Source organism: Lolium rigidum, chromosome 4, assembly GCF_022539505.1.
Source record: "Lolium rigidum isolate FL_2022 chromosome 4, APGP_CSIRO_Lrig_0.1, whole genome shotgun sequence".
Taxonomy (NCBI): domain Eukaryota; kingdom Viridiplantae; phylum Streptophyta; class Magnoliopsida; order Poales; family Poaceae; genus Lolium; species Lolium rigidum.
In genome coordinates, this window is record NC_061511.1 from 175,587,060 (window position 1) to 175,610,723 (window position 23,664).

A 23,664-nucleotide genomic window follows, 5' to 3' on the forward strand; every position below is an offset into this window, starting at 1 on the left:
GTACCCACATCCCGCTCCGGAGGACGGCCTCTCCTTGCTTCGGAAGGCGGTGGCGGCGAGAGCCAGCGCTTAGGGCTTGCCGGATGCACAGGGAAAAGGGTGGGAATGGGGACGGAATGCGATTCAGCGGCAAGCCGGCGGCGAATCGGATGAAGAAATGGGATAGTAGAGGAGAGATTGGGTGGGTGGGACAGCACGGGGAATCGGAGGCGACCAACGCGAGAGATTGGGTGGAGCTGTGGGTGCGTTAATTCTGTGTTCGGGAGGAGTGAACTTCAATCTGTGTTCGGGACTACCATTTTGCCATGATTTTCCTCGCGCCCCGAGGAGCGTTCTGAATTTCGTGGCGATTTACACAAAAATAACCCAAAACTGAAAGAAAAGCACAGACTGATCCTCTGGCGAAACTATTTCACGAATCTAACCCTTTTGTGTGGCGCCCCTCTCAAGGGCGCCACATATGTCCATGTGGCGCCTCTAGCTCTGGCGCCACACACCCATCCGACGTGGCCCGTCGACGCTGAGCTGGTGACCCCGATCCGACGTGGAACCACGAGTGGCGCCGCTCTGGCCGGCGCCACACTTTGAAAGTGTGGCGCCCCTGGGAACGGCGCCACACATTCACTTAAGTTTGGGCGCCGCGCGCGCCCAGCCCGACCCTTCTTTCTTTCTTCCTCTGTTCTTCTTCTCTCCTCCAACGGCAATGAACTCGGATGTGAGTTGACGGTGGTCCGGCTGTGCATCCTTGCCATCAAGCTTCGGTCCCCGGCACATGTGAGTGGCTACACAACTTGTTATGTGCCAAGAGGGCCCTTTTTTGAAAGGTCGTGCACGGACAACCCATGGGCACCTTTTATCCACACATTTTAGCGTGTACCGCTTCTTCAAGTCCGAGTGAACAACGATGTAAGGGCGATGATGCTTAATGGAGAACTCCTTCAACCATATCTTCAATTCCAAGAATGTATCAAACGTTAGCCCTTTAGAGATCATAGCCGTCCTACCATCCACATCTCTCTTGGATAGTGGCCTAGCTCCAAGAAGTAAACTTTTGCCACCATCAACCACGGCTCCATCCGCAAGACTAACATCACGGAACAATGGTACCCGGATATCCCGTCCGGTTACCTTCTTGAAGATCTCGGCTCTTTCGGCTTCCTTAGCCGTGAAGCCATCCTCGTCAACCTCCTCTTCGGGTCCATCATCATCCGAGTCCGACGCATAGCATCGGGAATAAGGAATGGAGTGGTCCATCTCCTCTTGCATCCAATATTTATCCAAATCACCCACATTGTTGCCATTCATCTCGAAACAATCATCACCATCTTCGTGCTCATCATACTCATTATCCAACGGAGGTTGTTGGGCAATGAGAAATTGGACAATGGGAGATTGGGTGGCCTCTTCTTGGCTCATGGGTGGAGGAGTCCTCTCTCGAACGGGGGAGGAGGGCCGGTTAAGGTCAAGCTCGATACGAGCCTCAACCGTCTTGGTTGCAAACAACTCCAAAGCCTTATCTTGTGACCCGGCCACCGTCTCCTTGTAAATGGACCAATGTTGCTCGGAGTTGATACGCATTATCTTCCAACGGGTGTGCATTCCAAACCCCACATTATGCCTTCCCTCTAGCTCAATACCATCATTTGGCTCATTCCAATTCAACTCAACCCTAACTTGTGCTACCACCTCCGCAAAGCTAGGGCTAACGTCAAACACCAAGTCAACCTCTTCCGGGTCCGGCTCTATGTTTCCCTTCAAGTAAGCATCCTTGTCCACATGATGAACATGAACAATTCTTTCCATCCCCCTAGCATAATGGGAACAACACATACACACATGTGTTCATTAGATACCATAATCAACATAATCTACCCATACAAACTAGCACACTACCATTTCTTCTACTTCAACAACCCTAACATCCAACCAAATCCATCTCCACCCTCAAATCAACCAAATCCACATCTAGGGTTCACATATAGATTGGAGCAAATACACAAAATCAATGGATGAAAAGAGGGGAAACGGAGGAGATTACCTCAAGCAACGAGTTGGGAACGATCTCCACGGACAGATCTGACGATTTGGTGGTTGATTTGGTGGGGGGGAGAGAGGGGGAGAGAGAAAACCGGGCGCTTTTGGAGGAGAGAAGAAGAACAGAGGAAGAAAGAAAGAAGAGGGTCGGGCTGGGCGCGCGCGGCGCCCAAACTTAAGTGAATGGTGTGGCGCCGGCCAGAGCGGCGCCACTCGTGCTGCCACGTCGGATCGGGGTCACCAGCTCAGCGTCGACGGGCCACGTCGGATGGGTGTGTGGCGCCAGAGCTAGAGGCGCCACATGGGCATGTGTGGCGCCCTTGGGAGGGGCGCCACACAAAAGGGTTAGATTCGTGAAATAGTTTCGCCGGAGGGTCAGTCTGTGCTTTTCTTTCAGTTTTGGGTTATTTTTGTGTAAATCGCCGAATTTCGTCTCCCACGATTTGTCTCAAATTTTTTTTTTGCTTGCTCCGCTCCACCCAAAATCAAAATCATTTGGTGTCTAATCAGTATGGGCACGTACGTAACCGAGGACAATAGTAGCTTATCACGGACGTGCATGCATAAATGACCGTAGTATGACACACCTACCTACTAATCAATTGTTGTATTTCCATGAAGCTATGTCACATGTATGTGAGTCTCCATCCCAGCCATCTATAGTTGAGATGCATTCACTATCCATCGTTCACTTGCCTCGCTACACTCCAACCGCCCGATGACACGGCACACCAAGATGTCGACATTGATGTCGTGCACTCGTTCTTCCCCATGATCCTAACAAGATCATCTTAGAACCTGAGATAGACGCGGCAAATTAACGCCAAGCTCGAGTCACAACTTGCCCTTGCATGGGACTGGAACTTACGGCTTCGACATCCACGGCAATCGTAGGGTGGGTTGGAAGCCACGAAAATGCATGTTGATTATATAACCGACCAATCATACCAATTCTTCTAGGATAAGGACTCACCTTTGGAAGTAAGTCGGACTCAGCGGCTAGCCAGCACAAAGACATGCAAGCTAATTAACCAACGCATACATATTTAGCTAATAAATTAAAACAACTAGATCGGGGACAACAACACCAAAGCCTTCTCCCAAAAAACACGACAACAGCCACTAGCCGGCTAGCTTGCCATCCAATTGTGTAAGAACCATTAGCTAGCTGATGGAAGTCGAGCAACTTAACAATTATGGCTACATCGGTAAATCCATCTTTCTCAAGCACATATACTACATCGGGACTAAGTAACTTGTAGAGGTCGATGGATAGGCTTCATATTAGTAGTCCTTTTTTCTTTCCATGTTGTGGCGCACATCTTGTCTATTTTTAGCACAGTGTTGCTCTCCGACATTGTGTCAAGGCTATTGTGACGACACGAAGGCTATAAGCACTTGACATTATGCCACCTTCATGACTCTTTCTTTGGCAAGATGACGAACCATAAATCCTACCTAACTATATACTACTATCCCACTACCTGAAACTAAATGGAAGACCCCGAGTTCAGGACCTAGACCATAGACCATGAACCTAGACCCTAACTTTGAAGTGGCACCTCTTTTAGAAACCCTAAACTCTAGAACTAGACCATACCTTAGATCTCAAACTATATATGGAGTACTAGAAGGATACCACGCGGTGGGAATTTTCTAGGAAATTATATTGTATAAATCAATTGTTGTATTTTTCTGTGGATATAAAGTGGTGATGTGGACAATTGGATGAAAAAATAGATGACATGGATAGCTTGCATGTCATGATACAATAAATGTTAGTGGGGATGACATGGATATTTGATAGGCTAATGGAATAGATGATGTGGATGGCTTGCATGTGGAGATAGACTAATATTAATTGCAGTTAGTGGGATTTCGCTTTGTAAGAACTATACATATATCCTAGACACTAACCCTATTTGAAGGGGGAAAGCCCTATATCTAGACTTAGGGCATATACCATAAATATTACATCATGAACATAGAATCAAGACCTAGATCCTAAACCCTAGAAATATACCCTACCATAGAAACACCCTAGATCTAAAAACAAGACTCCTAGATCTCGACCTAGACCAATATAAGCCCTAGACCATAAACTAGACCATGAACCCCAAAGACAAGTTGAAAGTGGAACCTCCTTCAAAAACCCTAGAACATAAACTCTAAACCTAGACTTTATCGTAGATCTCGAATGTGTCGAGCCATAGCCGCTTCCCGTAGATGGCCCAATGTTCGGAGGATCGTAGCCAGACACCGAGGAAACTGGTGTTGCTCCATACGTGATGGCATCTTGGTGCAGTCCGGCACGATGGTAGAGGCGCGCTAGTTTTTTGGGGAAAAACATACGGTGCGGTGCGACAGTGCTAGATCTACAAGCGGAGCGGTGCGGCGATGGATGGGGCAGCGACAATCAACGGCAATCAGCGGCGTCGCGACTCGGGAGAGAAGTTGTCGCACACGGGGAAGAAGATAATGTCGCAGTTGGCGGCCGCGTGTGATCGGTTTTATGCGATATGACACCCTCGAGGTGATGCAACTAGGTCGCCTGTTGCAAATTATACAACATGTTGTAAAATGTACTGTTTTTTTGCATATACATCACCCGTTGGAGCTTTTTTTTGTCCAATGTGATGTATATGACAGTTATTTTGCATATAAATCGAGAGACGCAAAGGAAGGGCGGGAACCCAAACAAGACTAATTAGAGGTTTCGGCCAAAAACTCGTGTGCATATATACACGTACAAGACAATAAAAATGAAAAGAATTTAATGTCGTGGCAAAAAAAATCCTGGTCCATTGGAAACGTTTTCCTAGGGCTAGCTCTTGCGAGAGGCAATATAAAGGCAACCAACTCCTACCATCGGTTGCCAGCGATGAGAATATAAGTCCTTCGACCCGCCCTAGGTCGGTGTTTTTCCTCAAAGGAACGTCGACGGGCTGAAGTTTGAAGTCTATCGTCGGGCACTAGGCCTGGTTGTGAGAAGTGTATGTCTACGGGGGCGGCGTTTCCTGTAGGGGATATGATGATGTCGCAACGTATTGGTGTCCTCAAGTTCCACCTCCATCCGATGAAGCTCAGCCAGGTACAACTTTAGGGAACTTGCGAGTTTGGTCGGAGTTGGGATTATCTCCCGACTCTTCCTAGTACTAGCTTCTCCGGGACGACGATCATTCCAGACCCTAGTCGCAGGCATCTTCTGATCCACGTCGATGACTTCCCAGCCGCTGTTTCTACAAGCGCATTGTTTTTTTTTTCAAGCTTTCTCCGATACGAGCTTTGCTACGCCGGAGGTCCAGAGGCGGCATCGAGCTTTGCGCATGACACAACATGGAGAGATGCAGAAGGAAGATGCAGCTGAACTCTGCAAGAATGTATGTTTTATTTCTTTTGCTAGTAAGGATGTTCTTGTAAGGGTTGGTTTTAGATAATATATATGGTGACCTTTTTCGCATAACAAAAGAAAAAGAACTATTTGACGATGTGAGAAAATATGTACGAGATATAAACGGTGAAATAATATGTTGATAAAACAAACTCCATTAGCTTACTATTCTACCGTTAGTATGATTTAGCTCAATCATGTACGCGGAGTATGTTTGGTGCATGCATGCTAGCGATACATATGGCACGAGTAGTGGAATCGACCAACGAACAAGTCAATCAAAGTAAAACGATGCTGCATTTAAATCTTGATTGTTTCCAAAAAAAGAAAAACAGATATCGATGCTGCATTGCAAGTGGAAGCGGGCCGTCTGCGGCGCCGCATGGCCCGCCCCACGTTAAGTCGTTGGCGGAGGCCCACAGGCATGAGGAAAAACTATGTGGAACTTTGCGGGCCGACCACGGTAAGCACAAATCCCTAATACGGAGTACCAAGAAAGAGCAGAGCATCATCCAGGACCAGGATCCGCTCGATCTCTGCTCACCCTGACCCCGCTTCCGCTCGATCTCGTCTCCGACCGCGCCGTCGTCGCCCCGCACGCCCTTGCAGCTGCCGCCGCAACTCCTTTTTACCCGTCGCCGTCCGCGCTCCTCCACGCGCAGGCCCGCGCGCCTCCTCGTCCTCGTTCCCCGGCGCCTTCCTCCTCTACTCCTGGCTCCTGGGCCGCCGTCTCGAGCTCTCCGCAGACCTCCGCGTCCCGTCGCTGGCCGTCCGCCACCACTACGTTCTCCCAGACGCGAGCTCCGCTCCGATGTTGTTGCTCAGCCTCTTACCAGCTGCGTGGCATATACGCACGTACGCAAATACTGAGATCTTATGGCCTGTACTACTATGCGGGCAGAAGTGGGCGCCACGGAAGTGCGATTAGTTTTTGGCAGGCTGCAGCGGCAACCCTCTTATTCGTTGCGGGCCCATGCGGCATATAAGCGGGCTCCCGCAAACCGGCCCACTTGCACCCTGATTACTGGCCCGCTTAATCCCACCTCTTGAATGCACAGACCCAAAGAAACGAATCGACTGGCCCGTCTCTTGATTCCCCTATTTCTTCCATTTTACCCGGGCGCAATCCACCTAGAGCGACGTCGACCATGCCGCCGCCCCAGCCTCGCCGCTCACTGCTCGCCGGCGCTCCCTTCTCCCGTTCGACCCCCACGCCGACGCCTCCCTCTGCGAACTTCTGCGTCGCCTGGTCTACGGCTTCCCTGTCGTCACCTCGCCATTCTATCCCCGACTCCCCCGTGCACTGGCACTGTCCTCTGGAATCCGGCCACGGCGGACGACGCGCCGCCTTCTGTATTGGTGATCATATAAAACCCACCTCGCATTCCTCACGGAGGACAACTTCACCACACCGCCTACATCCGCGAACGATCACCGCCGCCATCGGCAACCAGGAGGCACGTCTCCTGGCGCATGCGTGCTCAAGGTATCGACCTTTTCCCAATCTGAACCATCTTCCTATTCCCCCCCATTTCCATATCTCTGACGTCAAAATCAATTCTTTCTCCGACCAGCCGGACGAGGAGCAGCGGACAAGTCATCAGTGGCCTACATATGCACCTCAACCTTCCCCTTTTCTGTTTTTTCTTTGCGGTTAAAAACAGATCTTATTAAGCAGCAAGGGTTACGTACGCCTCTAGTTCGATTTCCTGAAGAGCAACGTCAGTTTTGACTCGACTTCTTCTACTACCGCAAGCTTTAACCAAGGCATGCATAAGCAGAATGATTACAAAAGTAGCATGTCCGCCAAAAGTTCAGTAGTTCTTGTTTCTGCCTTTTTAATGGCTGTCTTTGGTTAATCTGGGTTCTAAATTCTGGACTTTGGTAATTACTACGCTTTGCGTAATGAACTGATATGTTTGCTGTTTTGATAGTGAAATCGTGCAACTCCATCCTTCCGTAGAGTTATCTCCGCTGCAGCAGATGATGGTGTCGGAGGGGTGCTCGGCTCGGCCTCGAGCTTCCTCAAGCAGCACAAGGAGGGACAGGCAACTGTGGCCACGACAAGGTAGTATCGCTGCTATTCTCCAACACTGCCCAGTGGTTCGCTATGTATCTATGTGCAGTCGCTGCACATGCTCAACATCAGCCCCGAGTCTGCATTATTACTTGTGTTCTTGCCACCCAGATGCCTATAATTAAAAACAGCTTATAATTCAGAAATCGCATTGGTCTTGTGATTCTCACTGCAGAGCTTATAATTTGACAAATTGTTGAGGAACTAGAGAACTGCTTCAAGATTTAGAAAAAAATGTTACTATTCAGATGCTGGTCAAGTGAAGAACATGTTTACTTCATATAAGTTACTGCAATAAATTTAAAATTAGTCGGTCCAACTCCTTTAATCTTGGCTATCTTTGCTTGTTTTTTAACTACAATACAGTAGAGTAGCTGCTAAGATACCCTCTCAGAAATTTTACACTAAATAAGGATCACTGCCTCCTCGAAATAGGCTTTCGCCCCGCTATATTAATATAGCAACCAACCGATACAACAGGCACGCTGGGACCGCAGCACAACCAAGTCCAAAGGAACAGAAAAGAAAGAAAAGAGAAAACAATGCCGACGCTGGCAGCTCGACAAAAACGAAGATAACTCACAACCGCTGCGCCCTCCGAGTAGTTCCACCACACACCTAGCCTACCGAAGCCCCGCGTATCAAACAACACCTTCAACAAGGAAAGCGACGACGACGCCGCCGCTGCTGCCCGGACTAGTCCTAGGGTTTCCCCCGATACGCGGAAGGGATTGGGGAGGAGGTACACCCGACGCCCTTCAAGAAGGCAGGGCGACACCCGTAGGCGTCTCCGCGTCGGTGTCGGGCATGCCGACAAGGATTTCTCCCGCCCACCAAACCCACAACCCCGAAAGCTTCGATGTGCTCCACCTAACTTCCGCCCACCAGCACACGCCACCGCGGTCTTGAAGCCATCATCGCCATCTCGCTGTGGTCACCGGAGCAGGGCCTGGACATAGAGAATAGCAGTAGCCGGGCCGGGGGTCGCAGCACCTCAGCCGTGCGGGAGGGAACTACCTCCACCGCCTTCGCGGTAGCCGACCGGACATGGCAGCGAGGTCAAACCAGGCCCAGCTGGCCCGGCCGGGCCCAAATAGGCCCGTAAAGTCCCCACTGCCGAGCTGCAGCAGGCCGGCCGGAGCACCGCCGACACCCAGCCACCACCACCGCGACTTCTCCGCCTCCAGGGAGCTCCGCCGGCGAGCCAGACGCGGCAGCCCGCCCAGCCCCTCCGAGCCCCGCCTGGGCCCAGATCTGGGCCTAGCAGGCCCTGCATCCCGGCCGCCGGCCTCGCTCCGCCACCAAGGGCCGCGCCGCCGCTCCTCCTCCCACCCGACGAACGGAAATCACGCCGCCGCGCCGGACCATCGCCCGCCGAAGAACACCGCCGCCAGCTCGAGATCCCTAAGCTGAATAGCTTCAGTTTTCACAAAGACAGTACCTTACCTAATATTGTACTAGTAGCAGCAACGATCCATCCAAGCAAAAGGGGCAACGATTCTATATGGATGTATGCAGAAAGGTGAAGCGGAGGTGGTTGTTATTAGTACTCCTTTTTTTTGTTCTTTGGAGCGGAACTTGGCGAGCTAACCCTTCCATCCGCGCTGTGCGTACGCACGAACAAAGGAGACACCCGAGTGTGCACCCCGTGATTGATTACTACTGCTGAGGCAAAGGCACATTAAAACACGACCCTTAATACTGTATATACTTTCATGTGTTCATCAGGTTCGTGTCTAAATATTTCTATACTAGCTGGTGTTTAAAAATTGTCGTTTTTCATATCTTCTCCATAGCTGAATCGTGCGATTGTTTGCATGGCTTTTATGGCTCTTACTAATCAGATAACCAGCAAATTGAATTGGCGAGTAGTATCTCTACATTCCATAATCCTACTGTTTTAAAATAATTTATCAATGCAGGTGCGGTGCTTACCGTAAATATTCATGTTGAATTATGTAATTGTGGTGCACTATTCTCCTTCTTAGAGTAATGTCCACTAACATGTTTCTACTTCAATGTCCAATACTTTGTTTAGAAGAGCAGAAGGTGGTAAATTATTTGTTAGCACTCTCTGGAGTTGATCATCTTAATTTGGCATTGCACTGTTTTGTCTAATTAACCTTGAAACTCTAACTTTGTTTTCTATAATGTTAATCATTTGCTATGTATCTTTCTCTTCTACCGAGTGATTGTGGGTTGATTAGTTCATTTACTGAACTGTATTAGTTTTACGGAGTGTTGCATTATCATAGAGTTGCCTACTTGCTTAGACTACCCACAATGGGAGTATCATAGCTAGTATCATGCATTACATGCATGCAAAAAGATGATGTGTCACATCAATAAATGAAGAAAGAGATGGTAGTAGTATCATAGGTAGATACTGTATCATAGCACGTGTAACTAGAAAAATTAATGTCAAAACAATCTTGTACACACTTTTGCATTGAGATTCTACAAATCACTAAATATAAGTAATCTATGATACTACTACATGATACTATGCATTGTGAAGATAGTATCACACACTAGTACCATATGCATGATACTACTATATGATACTCCCCATTGTGATTAGTCTTAGCGGCTCTTGTTTTCTCATACACACCTTGTTTTTTTTTTCAAACCGCATATTCGGACAATTTGAGTTTTTCCTAGTGGAGCAGATAGACACTTGGTTTGATGTAGATGTTGTTTTGATTAATTTTAGAAATAATAGACACTTGGTTCCGATGCTTGGTAATGGTGTTTTGGTCTCACTTAATAAAACAACAAATGTTCAGTAGTATTATATTTTGTTTTATCATTCATCAAGATACACTTGTATGTGTAGCCATAATTTAAGCTTGCACTCGAATAAGATTGTTGTTGTTTGTTTTTGTAGGCATTGTTTTTGTATATAGTCATGCATGCACCTCAGTGGGCCAACTTTACTTTGTAAGCTCACATACTTACCATACCAAATCTTTGCACAAGGAACACCGTGGCGTGTAGGATGTCGACCTGGAGCTGGCCAAGATAGGTAGCGAAAGTTTGAATTTCTATGTTACGTGGCAGAGGTAATGAGCAAAAGTAGAATGAACGTCCAAGAAATTGGAGGGTCGAAATAAAAGAAAATTGGAAGCTCAAACGTAGTAGTTTGGGTTAAAAACCACAGAACATTTCTTTTCAAGCAGGCGAGAGAAAAAAAAGAAGCCTGGCCAGGCCAGGCCAGCTTGTGAATGGAGCTACGCAAGAAGCGGAAGAAGAGGTCGCTATGTGTGTACGAATCGATGAGTACGTACTTACTGTACCTATTACCGCGGAAGCGTCTTGGCGCGGCACGTAGACGTGGCGTATGTACAAAGAAGCCACCTAATAATCGATCAAGAGGCGCGTCGGTCGGGTTTTTGCGTCGTCGTTTGATTCGCGATGGAGCGACTTAATCTTGACTCGTACGGAGTATTTGGGAGCGGAGAAGAAAGAAGCAAATAAACGCGAGAATGGCGGACAAGTGTTGTTCGGGATCGACCGAATGAAGGTTTAGAGAAGAAAAAAAAAAGGGGTGACGAATGTCCCGTCCGTGCGCAGGAGATGGCCGGATTCCGCATCGGTACGGTCGCGTCGAAGAAAGAAGCACACACCCCCTCGCGCGCTAGAAAAGAAAAAAAAAAGGAAGAAAAGGAGGCGATGGTGGACACTCCCGCCCGGCTGGACTCTATGTTCCCACGCGCGCTGAGCCGCTGGCCGTACGTCGCAGCGCACGCGCACGCCCTCCTCGATCAGCCCAAGATTGATCGAATGATTTTGCCTACCCCGTCACGCGCACCTCACCGGCCGGTACAGGTACAAATACAAACCGAACTGATTATCAGGGCAGGCGGAGGTTCTCCATCCCTCCACCTTCTGCCTAGGCCTTACCCAACTAATTATAATCTGAATATGGTTGCCGTCTTGCCTGTCTGCGACGGCAGCGACGACTTTGCCGTGGTGTTTCCCGACGTAGATAACTTCATGCTCGAGGATCAAAACCACTACAGTCTGCACATCTACCGCTCCGACACGAGAGCGTGGTCCGCTCAGGTGGCCTGCATTGCCGAGGAAGAAACGGAGGACACCAGGAATAAGTTGGTAGCAACATATGATGCCACAAGCGTGGTATATGCAGGATCTGGGCTGATAGGCTGGATTAATCTCTTGTCGGGGGTTGTTTTATGCAATGTGTTGGATAAGAAGCCTACTATAAGCTTCGTCCCAGTGCCAATGCCCGATCAGTTCCGCAGGAAGTTTGACGAGTTCAACATCCGGCCATATCGAGATATGACTATATACAATGGTCTAATCAAGTTTATCGAGCTCAAGTATCACAGAGATCCCGCCTTCAACGTGAAGCGACGGGACGATGAAGGTTGGATGGCTACCATATGGACCAGACCCATCTCTTCAGATGTTTGGAATGAGGGCCTCACGTTTGATACATCCGACATAGTGGTCACTGACCCGGGTTTCCGGCATCTGCTGCCTGAGATGGTGAATGAGGAGAATAAGCTCCAATTGGACAAACTTATGAGCGGTGGCCCCACCCTGAGCCTGAATGATGACCATACCGTTTACATCCTCGCCAAGATGAGCTTGTTCGATCCAGAAGCGTTTGTGCTTGCTCTCAACACCACAAGTTTGACGCTTGAATCATGTGCACCATGCCGTGGTGAAAATATACTAGGGTTTGAATCGAATTATGTTCCTTTCGCTCTCTTTAGCTGATTCGGTACGTCTACATTATCGACTACCTGAAGGCCAAACATTTATGTTTGCTAGGAACCATGCAACTATGTAAGATATCTTGGTGATAATTTTTGTTTTTGCGCTTAATTCTGAAAAAGGTAGCAGCAACTTTAAAACATAAGTCCTGTTCAAGTGAACTCTGAGACATAATGTGCCTATTGGAATGAAGGAGAGATCAGACTGCATATTAGATGTCTATTAGGTTCTCTTGCCGACTTATCGAATGTCTAAGATCAATTTGTTTTAGTTTCTTGATAATTCAGATGTTTGCCAACATAGAATTTTCGGATTGGATTCTGCAGAATTAAGATACTGACCTGAAAAATCAGGTTAGTCTGGGCTGCCCCATCAGCACGCTTAGGAAGAAGCTGAATATCATTTAATTTCATTGTATTTTAGAGTTAGTTCGAGCTTTGACCGTATGGCTGTCGATTTATGTCAATGTTTACCTGATTCATAGTTTTCTGACATACCCAAAGTTGTTACATCCAAGTTTTACCTATATCACACAAAACAACGTAACATAGCTGGGCAGTGGCGGAGCTTCAGAAAAAATGCCAGTGCGATGGTACCATGTGATGGGCGACGATCACAATACATCAGCTAACCATAGCTGTGACCAGATAGCAGACATGTCTCGATGAATGCAATATTCAGAAATATCCCCACCTTAACAATTGAATAAATGGTGAGCTCAATTGTTGAATGCGTGTACAATTCAATAAATGGTGAGCACTGCTTACGATCAAACTGCTTGCATGCTTGTGTTGTTGACCTGCTCTGTAGTCTGTATGCATTGCTGCTAGGTGCTAGCTGGCGGTACTTAGTATAAAAAGAATTCAGAGTATACTTCAGCCTTAGGTTTGAGTATCGGATTCAAAATCTCACTTATAACTCTTCCCCTAACAACCTCGGTAGAAAGGTTTAGACCTTCAATGCATGCAATCTAGCAAAAGATAAAGCAGTAGCACACATGTACAATAGAGTCGGCTCCTCTTAACTTAGATCTTGCAATATCAGAATCCAACTTAGTCAATCTACCACATAAAACCTATCCAGTGGTTCTCCTCTGTTTTGCACTACTTGCTGCAGCTACTAGGTTTTGGAGGAAGAGGCGGCGTATATTCTGCTAGTGTTATTTTATTTTACTTTAAACTTCAAGCGAGTTTTATCAGCTAGCAACGAGAGTTATATCATCTAAAAGGATTTGAACTAAACATTGAGGAGGGGTATCAAACCAAGCACTCGTAGGTGCTCTACGTGCCTAGCTAGCTAATTGATGTGCAACCTTGTTTGCTTCCCGAGGTCAGAGTGCTCGAAGATGACACGAGAGAAGCAGAAGGGCTTAGCGAGTGTCATCCCGCCTTCATCGCGTCAATGACCTCCATGTTGTTAGAACTAAAAGTGACAGAACCACATCACAGTGCCATGTCAAGTAAAAGAGCTTGCCGCGGAGCTATCGCTTCAGTCATATCTGCATGTATTACATAATCAATTTTGTTGTTACTTTGCCGCTAAAGAAGTACCATGTAAGTCCTTTACCTTCGCTCCAATTGAACCATTCAGTTGATCAATATGAAATCCCAAAGTTCGAGGGTGGTCGGGTCTAGCCATATCATTTTGTAGATCAACCGGGATCTGCCATCCCTGGTTCCATTGATGTAATCAACGAAACCCCAACAAAGTATGTTTGTAACAACCATGCAAAAGCATGACCAAAGTCTTGAAACCACGGCTGACATGGGTATACCATGGGAAGAAGCCCATGAAGCTAGAAGACTGGAAGCATTCGAATCCCGGGAACTAAGTGTGTCGAATAAGAAAAGGCCCATCTAGGAGCCGACCAAAACATAGCCTTGTATGATTACTTGTAAACCGACCCGAACTGAACTATGATACCTAGCCTCCTATATAAAGGCTAGGAGGAGCCAACGGGGGAGATATCGAAGCAATTGTTGTAACCCTAAAATTTTTCTAGTATTACGATGACTTTGCCTTACAATCAATGCATTGTTGGACTACCTTGTTTGTCTGACCAGCCCATGAAACCACCAATGCACCTCTTTCCCCGAAACCCTAATTCCATATGGACGAACATTGCCGAGGTTAACTCCGGTCAATTGGCGCTGTCTATGGAAAATCTGGGCATTGGATTCATGGATTCAGATGCTTTTTCGGCTTCACCAAGCAATAACTTGACAATCATCGATGGCTAGATCCGGTTCGGCTCCATTGACTTTCTTCCAGACCCACTCATCCTTCTCCCGGTCTTCGACAATCTTGACAAGGGGATGGATCTGACGATCAGAAGTTTCAACTTCCGCGTTCGGTCGAGGGGCACAACTCGCATATATGATCTGATTTGTCCGGGTCCTCGGCTGCAAGTTCAGCACCAACAACAACATCGACATCCTCTGTCGGCTCATCAAGCGAGGTAAACTGGCCGACCAACATCACAGACAACCATAACTCTGCTACAAGTTGGGGGGATCTGGCCTATCTACTCGACGGTGTCTCCTTTGACGATGAAAGCGAATCGTCATCGGTCTAGCACTCCAAGATGTGGACTCTACAGACATCGTCAACCATGAACTATACGGCAACATCGAATCCGAGATCAGGGAAGTCAACTTGCACCTGGATGTTTCTACTAATAATGAAACCGTGTCTAGGAGGAACTAGACACTTTTTTGATATAGAGAAGCGGGACTTGGCGCGACAATTCTGAAATTCGTCCCTAATAGGAATCAAACTCCGGTCATTAGGGTGCGCCACTGCGACCCAAACCACTGGGCTAAGCCCACATCGTCGGATGTTTCTACTAATATCTTGCACCTAGCACGTCATCAAGTATATGCGATCATCGAGGGTGCATCTAGGGAAGATTCAGAGGAATTCAACTCCATCGGCAACCCTTCGTAAACCTCAACAACCTCACCCAAGGTAGCAAGAGCCGGGCCGCACCCAGAGGCAATCAGGAACGAGAAGATGATCAGGAAGACGAAGGCGACGCTAACCGCAACGGGACCGGCTCGGATCTCGGGAGCTGGTTTGGACAAGGCGAGGCAAGCCATGAGCAGGGTGTCCCCATGACAGCGGCAACAAACCGAGAAGAGCTTCTGGCGTACCAGTACTTGCTCCATCGCCAGAAACGAGAATCAGCAAAGATGAAGCGACAACTCGACGAGCGAAGGAGACTAGCAAATGAATTGCCTCGGTTGTGCCTGACAATTTAGACTTCAGTCTCCGCGCATAGGCACAAATACGCGTAATATATATATGATCTGGCCGGCTAGCAACTGCCAAATTCTGAAATCCCGGAAACCTCTTGATCGTGCTCTTGAGATGGTGCTTGGAGGAGAGACTGCTAGGCACCACAACCGCCAACGAGCTGAGATCCGAGGCCTCCGGCCTGGCAAGGCAATACCGCGACCGTCGAGGCAACTAGGGTGAGTACAAAGATGGCATCGAAGAGAAAGGGCAATTATAGTGAAAGAAATTTTGGAATTGAAATTGCACTTTGGATTTGAAACAGATCTTGTTATTGTCGACTGAAATTGCACTTCACATAATTTTCATTTGCTGAGGTATTTAACAAGGTCTTGCATTTTCTCATTTATCGACTCCGCCACACCTCAAATGTATTCTTGCATCAGCCACCGACGACAACAAAACAAATTTCTTACGCATATCCGAGTCAGAAAACGGTTATGATAGTTACCGTTACATGTAGACAACTCAAAGGGCATTGTGTGTGCTCCTAATTATTACTCCTTCACTGTGTAACTTTTGTCGTACTTTTAATTCTAATTTAAACTAAAATCACGATAAAAAATTATGAAATGAGTGACTACCTAACCGAAATTGAGTCTTTGACACCATGCGTGGGTAATGAAAGGTAACTGGTGTGTTGGAGGGTTCTGTCTTTGATTGGAGGAGAAGCGACTAAGCAAAGAGTTGTCTTGCGCGGGTTTCAAAAAAAAAAAGAGTTGTCTTGCGCGGCTGGGTTTTGGACCCCGAATAAGCCCGAGAAAACTCGCACAAACTCATCGGGTGGACGGGTTTCCAAGACGCGAGGAGGGTGACGCATTTCTTACACGCGCGGCGGCGGCTGCAGCAAAACTACTGTCGCGGCGGAGCTTCACCGACGGCACGGTCGATCTTGCCGCCGCCAGATCTCGCCACCGCTTCCTCCCGCCACCACCTCCTCGACACGAAGATCTCTTCGGTCGCAAGATCCCGCCGCCTCCTCGCCGTCGCCCCCAACGGAACCTCCAACCGCCGTATCCTCTGCGCCGTCAGCTCGGCTACCAGCTGCTCCGTTGAACAGGCGTTCACTCCGATATGTTCCCCTCCATTACGATAGTTTTTACTGGGTTTAACTGAATAGTTGCGCCATGGATGCACAAATCTTTGATTTGGTCCGGTTATTTAATGCCGATAGACATGCACAACGATGATGCGCCATGGACGCCATGAATTTGCAGTTGTATGTTTCCATGTGATGCCTGCACAGCGTGATGTATTATCAGTAGCCAGTACACTATAAGGAATGAACATCAGTGTTGCTTATTTTTAGTGTTGAAAGAGGTTTTGTTAGTCCATCAGACATCTTGATTTATTCGATGCAATACACTGTTGGAAGTTGTTCGATCAGGTTACAAAATATTCCTATATATGCTTGTTGATTGCTTGTGTTGTTGTGCTTGTGCGTATATACGCATACTGATTGTGCACACCGCATCCATTAACTAACTAGATCATACTCTGAAACACGACGGTCGCTAGCTGCGGCGCTGCCGCAAGAAACTCACATATGATTCATATCCTGATTTTGAGGGGCGGATACAGTTCAAGGGCGGCAGCAGGCAGCCGGTAGCCTTCGCGCTAGGCCGCTAGGTAAGATGCCTTCAGTTTGCTAGCATGTCATAAAAAATAGTGTAACAGTCGTATCATTTTGTCTGTCTTGGACCTCCATGGAGACTTGCGGTAGCTTTTTTGTCATGATCATTGAGATCAATCTAGCTATTTCATTGTCAGGTTTTGCATTTTGTATATAATTGGCACCAAATATTGTATGAGATCATTTTTACTTGCTTTAGTCGGCTTGCTTAAAATAACTCTTGTAGCTTATAGACTCTTCCTGGGAAAACACACCAGTTGATGCTTAAGTTTATCTGTGTGAGTGAACTTGTCCATGTCCACTGATTATATGCCTCTGCTTAGTAACCATTTATGCCTCTGTTAACATATGCAGTTTACTAACAGTTTATACCTCCTTTTCAGGAACCCAAGCCTTATTGGATTTCAATCAAAGAGGAGGAGGGTCCACCAAGTTGGGACCCCGTGCCTGACCCTTGGAGCTGTTTACCTCATCCTGGCAAAGGTAAAAGCAATTCCTTGTTTTTTTTAATTTGCTCTTTCATTGTTGTATACATAGTATACCTTGTTTCTGCATGTTTTTTTTGTTGATCTTGTAGTACATGTTTTTCTTCATTGATAGAATGGATCTACAGAGCATAGAGCGTATTAGAAAGAGGAAAGCCGATGATGAGGATGAGTTGTTGTTCTTTATTATTCCAGCACTGTATGTGCATCTTAGTAATAAAGTGGAAAAAACTATACGCCATCCCTCCTTCCTATATGGCAAGCGAAAAGTCAGTGAAATCCTTAGTGGTCATATTAAGGACTGTTTGGTGGCCTTTAGAATGGAACCTCACATCTTTATATGGCTGGCAAACTATCTTAGAGATGAAGGATTGCTATCAGATACTAGGATCAAGGTTGAAGAGAAGCTTGCCTTCTTTCTTTATATGATCTCACATAATGCTTCTTATGAAGATTTACAACTAAAGTTTAAGCATAGTGGATGGTCATTCAGCAAGTACATCAAGCAATTCTTTGATATAATTCCCGTTTTGACAAGACGATTTGTGAGGCCACGGATCATTGACGAACCTCATCCAAAGATTACTATGGACACTCGTTTCTTTCCGTATTTCCAGGTTACAATTCTTTTTTGACCCATCTAGGATCCAATTAACTCATCTCTTATACATCTAGGTTTCAGTTTTTTACTTGACACTTATTCATACTTCAATGCAGAACTGTTTAGGAGCCATAGATGGTTCTCATGTGCCCATCACTATGTTTTCTAGCCGTCAAGCTCCATGGAGAAATAGGAAAGGATCCCTTAGCCAGAATGTGATGATAGGATGTGATTTTGACTTGAACGTAACAACTATTTCATGTGGCTGGGAAGGATCAGCAACAGATGCTAGAGTACTTAGCTCTGCCATACTGAAAGGTTTCAATGTACCAGAAGGAAAAATTTATTTGGTTGATGGTGGATATGCGAACACCCAAAAATTTCTTGCACCCTACCGGCGTACGCGGTATCACTTGAAAGAGTTCGGACATGGTCATCGTCGCCCACAAAATTACAGAGAGCTTTTTAATCACCGCCATGCTATCCTGAGGAACCATGTAGAAAGAACCTGGGGGATTTTGAAGAAACGGTTCCCTATTCTTCATGTTGGGACCTTCCATCCAATAAGAAACCAAATAAATATACCAGCAGCTGCTGCGGTCTTTCACAACATAATCAGAATGCATGGTGGAGATGATGCTTTACTTGATGACCTACCTGATAACATAGATCCGGCTGACTATGTGATACTACCTAACGGTGATGAAAACCATGAAGACATCAATGAACAAGAGAACTACATCCTAGGGAATAATTTGAGAGATCAAATAGCTATGCAGATGTGGAACGATTACCAACTTGAGTAGCTAATGTTATTTGCTGTGTAGTCTTTTATCATGTAATAATGAGTTCGTTTGGGATATTTTCATCATGTAATTGGTTGTGTCGTCTTTTATCATGTAATAATGAGTTTGTTTGGGATATTTTCATCACGTCATAATGATTTTGTTTGGATCTTTCAATATATAATTACAATTCTGTTTGGTTATAGATATGTCTCCAAATGGATCTCCAGTGTATCCAAAGGGTTCTCCAAAATATAACTTGCAGCATGCAAAAAAAAGTACGAAAAGGTCTGGAAAAAAGGCTTCTCCAATAGGTAAATAATTTGCTATCACTCTCAGATATATTTTGTGCTGATTTACTGCTATTTCCTGATCTTCTCTTTCGGCAAAACAATGTTATTGTTAGTTAGGCCTTCTCTCATATTTGTGCATATATTTCTTACCATCTGCAGTCTCTAATATTTCTTGCATGCATTTTCCAATACGCAATAATGTTATTGTGTTGTGCAGTTGACAAATCGAGAGCATCATGGAATCCGGCATTGGAGAAGTCTCTTGTGGAACTGCTACATGAGCACAATACCACCTATCATAGAAGTCAAAATGGATGGACAACTGAAACTTGGAACCTGATGGTTTCAGCTTTCCATGAAAGACACCCCCATGTGAAATTCACAAAGTCTCAGGTTCAAGACAAGGAAAATGATCTAAAGAGGGATTACAGGATTTTAAAGGAGGCTCGTAAACAGAGCAGTGTTGGCTGGAATGAAGCAAAAGGCATGCTACAAGCTGATCCTCATCTCTGGGTAAACTTGGCGACCTCTTTGGGCGACAGGATCAAGAAGTTCAAGCGCAAAGCTTTTCCTCTTTATGATTCCCTTGGGGAACTCTATAATGGTAAGTGTGATTGTGTTTCCTTCTAAAACTGCTAGTGTTTGCTTATATAGGTGTTGACGTCAGAAACCCACTGGCGGGCAGAGACGGGCAACACCGTAGAGCCGGGAACAACTAGGGCTGCGGCTGGCCCTAGTCCCTCAGAGCGACGGCCCGCAAAGCCTCCTGGTCGCACGCACCGATGTTTATCACAAGGGCGTGCCACCTGACCTATACCTGGTCAGGAAGGTATGGATGATGCCTCGCTTAGTTTCCTGCAGGGCACACACGTAAACATTAAATACGAGCCTCGATCGGCTCTCAGGTTATCCTGTGAATCGGCTCAAAGAGCCGATCCACCCATGATTCAGACGGGGTGTCCGAATATATGGTGGTCCTGCTTGATCAAGGTAAAGCTAATGAGATCTACGACGATGTAGGGTTTTCACCGCATAATCGGATCGTCCTACTCCAGGTTGGGCCTCGCGGCCACGCACGGTGATCGTAAGCCGATCCTAAACAAGGCCTAAAAACCAACACGAGGTTGATCCTCGGAACATCCCGCTTAGGGCCAACGAACGACACCCTACGTGCCGCTGGATCCTCCCCCTTTGTAAGGCCTAACTATTGCGAGATATTAAACTAATCCTTGTAGAACAAGGAGCAATCGTAACGGATCAGATCTACTAAACTATGATCAAGCGGGGTGCCGCCCCTACACCTAAGATAGGTGTAGAGGCGGCTAGACATGCAAGGGTTGCACTACGAAAGCATGTAATATGAAGAACAATGCTAACCCTAACATGTCTAAGATAACTACGTTGCTCACCATAAAAAATGCTTCAGTACGAGCAACGCATGAACAACGTAGGCAGGCTTGTGCTGCCTAGATCGCAAGATGCGATCTAGGCAGACATGACGCTACCGGTAGAAACCCTCGAGACGAAGGGGTTGGCGATGCGCCGAGATTTGTTTGTGGTTGAACGTTGGTTGTTGTTTATTCCATAAACCCTAGGTACATATTTATAGTCCAGCGGACTTTCTAATGTGGGTGTGCACTAAACCGTGCACGAGATAAACTCTAACTTTTAATCTAGATACAATCTACTATAATTAAAGATACATGGGCAATCTGGCCCAATTTCACCGAGCAAGGCCGCTTCAGAGATCTTCAACGTGCAATCTTCCAAGCCCATCTTGATCGCGGCCCACCTCTGACTCGGTCAAATTCTGGTGATAACACATGCCCCCCTGGTTTTGGTAATGATAATTTCAAAACCACTCTGTTTTTTCCTCTGAGGGGTCATGCCATGGCAGAGCAGAACTGTCACAGCATGCTTCATCATGACGACTTGCCTTCCCAACTTCTCTGCACGATTTGACAGTTTTGGCACCATGTCCTCGACAACTGCTCGAAAATTAAAACCCCCACCTCTTTTTATTTAACCGCACCGAACAGTCCTCCTCTTCACCCCTCCCGCATTAGCACTCCAAAAAACCCTCCTCTGCAACCATGTCTTCTTCCTCTTCCCCCTCTTCTTCATCGGATCTTTCCCACGTGTCCTCTCCCATCCGAGAGTCGACGCCCTCGTGGGGTACGCAGGCGGCGTACGACATCCTCGCCCCAACGGCGTGGGACAAAGAAGACCACGACTCCTCCGTTCGGTCCGAGGATGACAAATCCCTGACCGACGGGGAGAGCGACCTCCGCTTCCTTGCTGACGGGGAACCGGAGGAGGAGAGCGATGACGATCGCTTCTCCCGGGCGAGACTTCACCACCTCCGAGGAGGTGAAGGAGGAGGAAGAGGAGGAGGACGACGACGACGACCTCCCCGACGAGCCGCCGGCCAAGCGCCATTGCCCCTGGCCGGGGAATCTGAGTGACTTCGACAGCGACGGCGATGACGACGACGAGGAGGATGAGGACAATGAAGGTCCTGCCGGTGGCCGCTGGAGCAGCGATGACGAGCCGGCCGGGAGCGGCGCCGACAGCGGCGATGACGGCGATGACGAGGGCTACATCAGCCCGTAGATAGGACCCCTAGCTAGGATCAGTAGCAGTAGACGGGGTAATGTACCCCCTTAGCGCTCCCTTTTGAGAGCAATCAGCTCTTCGGTGTAAGAAATCTGGTACATCAATGAAGAAATTCCCCAATTCGATTTTGCCGATTTCCTCTAGGATAATTTAGCCGATTGTCCTTCGTACTGATTCCGCCGATCGTCAATCCGGTCAATGCCCAATAAGCCGATGGCAGCGCGTCGGCTCCTCACGATAAATTTTGAGATAGATCCATCCGGGCCCAAACTCCTGGTCAAACAAGGCCAAGCCATAATCGTGTAAACCCTAGGCCTTTCAGACATTCTTCTGCCGTATCCTTTCCTTCCAGATCCTCTTTGCCTTCAGAAGAGCCCTAGGACTCGTTGTTGGATCAATTTAAACGCCGAAGTTGCCACTTCTGCAGGACAGGTATCACTTCTGTGGTGACGTTTTATAATCCTGCTATGTTCTCTTTCAGCAACCATTGCTCAAAATCAAACTGAGATGCAAAGCCAACCGATTCTAGCAAAATCGGCTTTCCTATAGCAAAGGACCTCTCGTAGCAAGTTGCCCCCCGAGCCTCAGCCGGGGTGGAAATAACGATGAGGACCCGTAATTCAGGCAAACAGGCTCGGGCTCGACCATGTCCGAGAGTGCTATCGTGCGTGGCCAATCAATTGATCACCTTTCATCTGTTGACAGTTTATACAGCCGATTCAGCAGGCTAGTAATCTGGCGCTGAGTAGGTGCCCTCAACATAGTTCTGGGCTTGTCGCTGGATCGTCTCGCATACTGAAACTGATAATTTTGCAACATCAGCACCATTCTTCAGGCAAGTTGTGATGCAGAGTTAGCCGATTCCAATGAAATCGGCTCCCGGCAACGCAGAACCTTCAAGGTGAGCTGCCCCCCCGGGCCTCAACCGGGGCGAGAATAGCAGTGAGCCGACCACGTTGATCATCCTCGGTTTCCCATTCGTAATGCAATTTCAGGGCGAATCGCCCCCCCGAGCTTCTTCAGTTCAACCCTTGCGCCTTGCTGATCAGATCGGCTCATTATCTTCGGCAGGCTGCAGCAATCTTCCGGTGAAGGTGTCTTCCTGACGCCCTCCCGATGGCTTCGTCATCGGCGGTTCTCCTGGTCTTGGAAGAGATATGTTCCCTTCGTTAGGCTCCACCTACCCTGACTTGTACGTTTATGCTGCCGATCTTGGAGACTTGCGAATGGGAACTAGGAGTCCTTGAAGGGAAGATCCACCCCCTGCTCCATTGATTCTTAAGTCGATGTCTGCACATCGGCTATGCTCGAAATTTTTTGAATTTTCGGCCGACTTGTGTATCGGCCCCCATGCTCCAATACCCATCATCAAAGGATGAGACGCTTCTACTGCATATCCTCGTGTTTTATCCACCTGGGTGCCCCCGCAGCCGATTCTGTCAAGAAAATTGATGGTGTCGGCTCTGTTGGATAACATGCTCAACCCAGGCAGAATGGATGTTGAGGATAATTTTGGCCGATCGTTGGAATCGGCCTCCCATTGCTTTCTCGGTGAAGGTTTTGTTATGTCCCTTCATAATTTTTGGGGCCGATCACAAGGATCAGCCTCGCCATGTTTATTCATCGACATTTGCTTTTGTCACACGGTCAGGCCGGTGGATAACACCAGCCTAACCCCGTTCTTTGTCACGTCGATGCGCTCACAGTCGTCC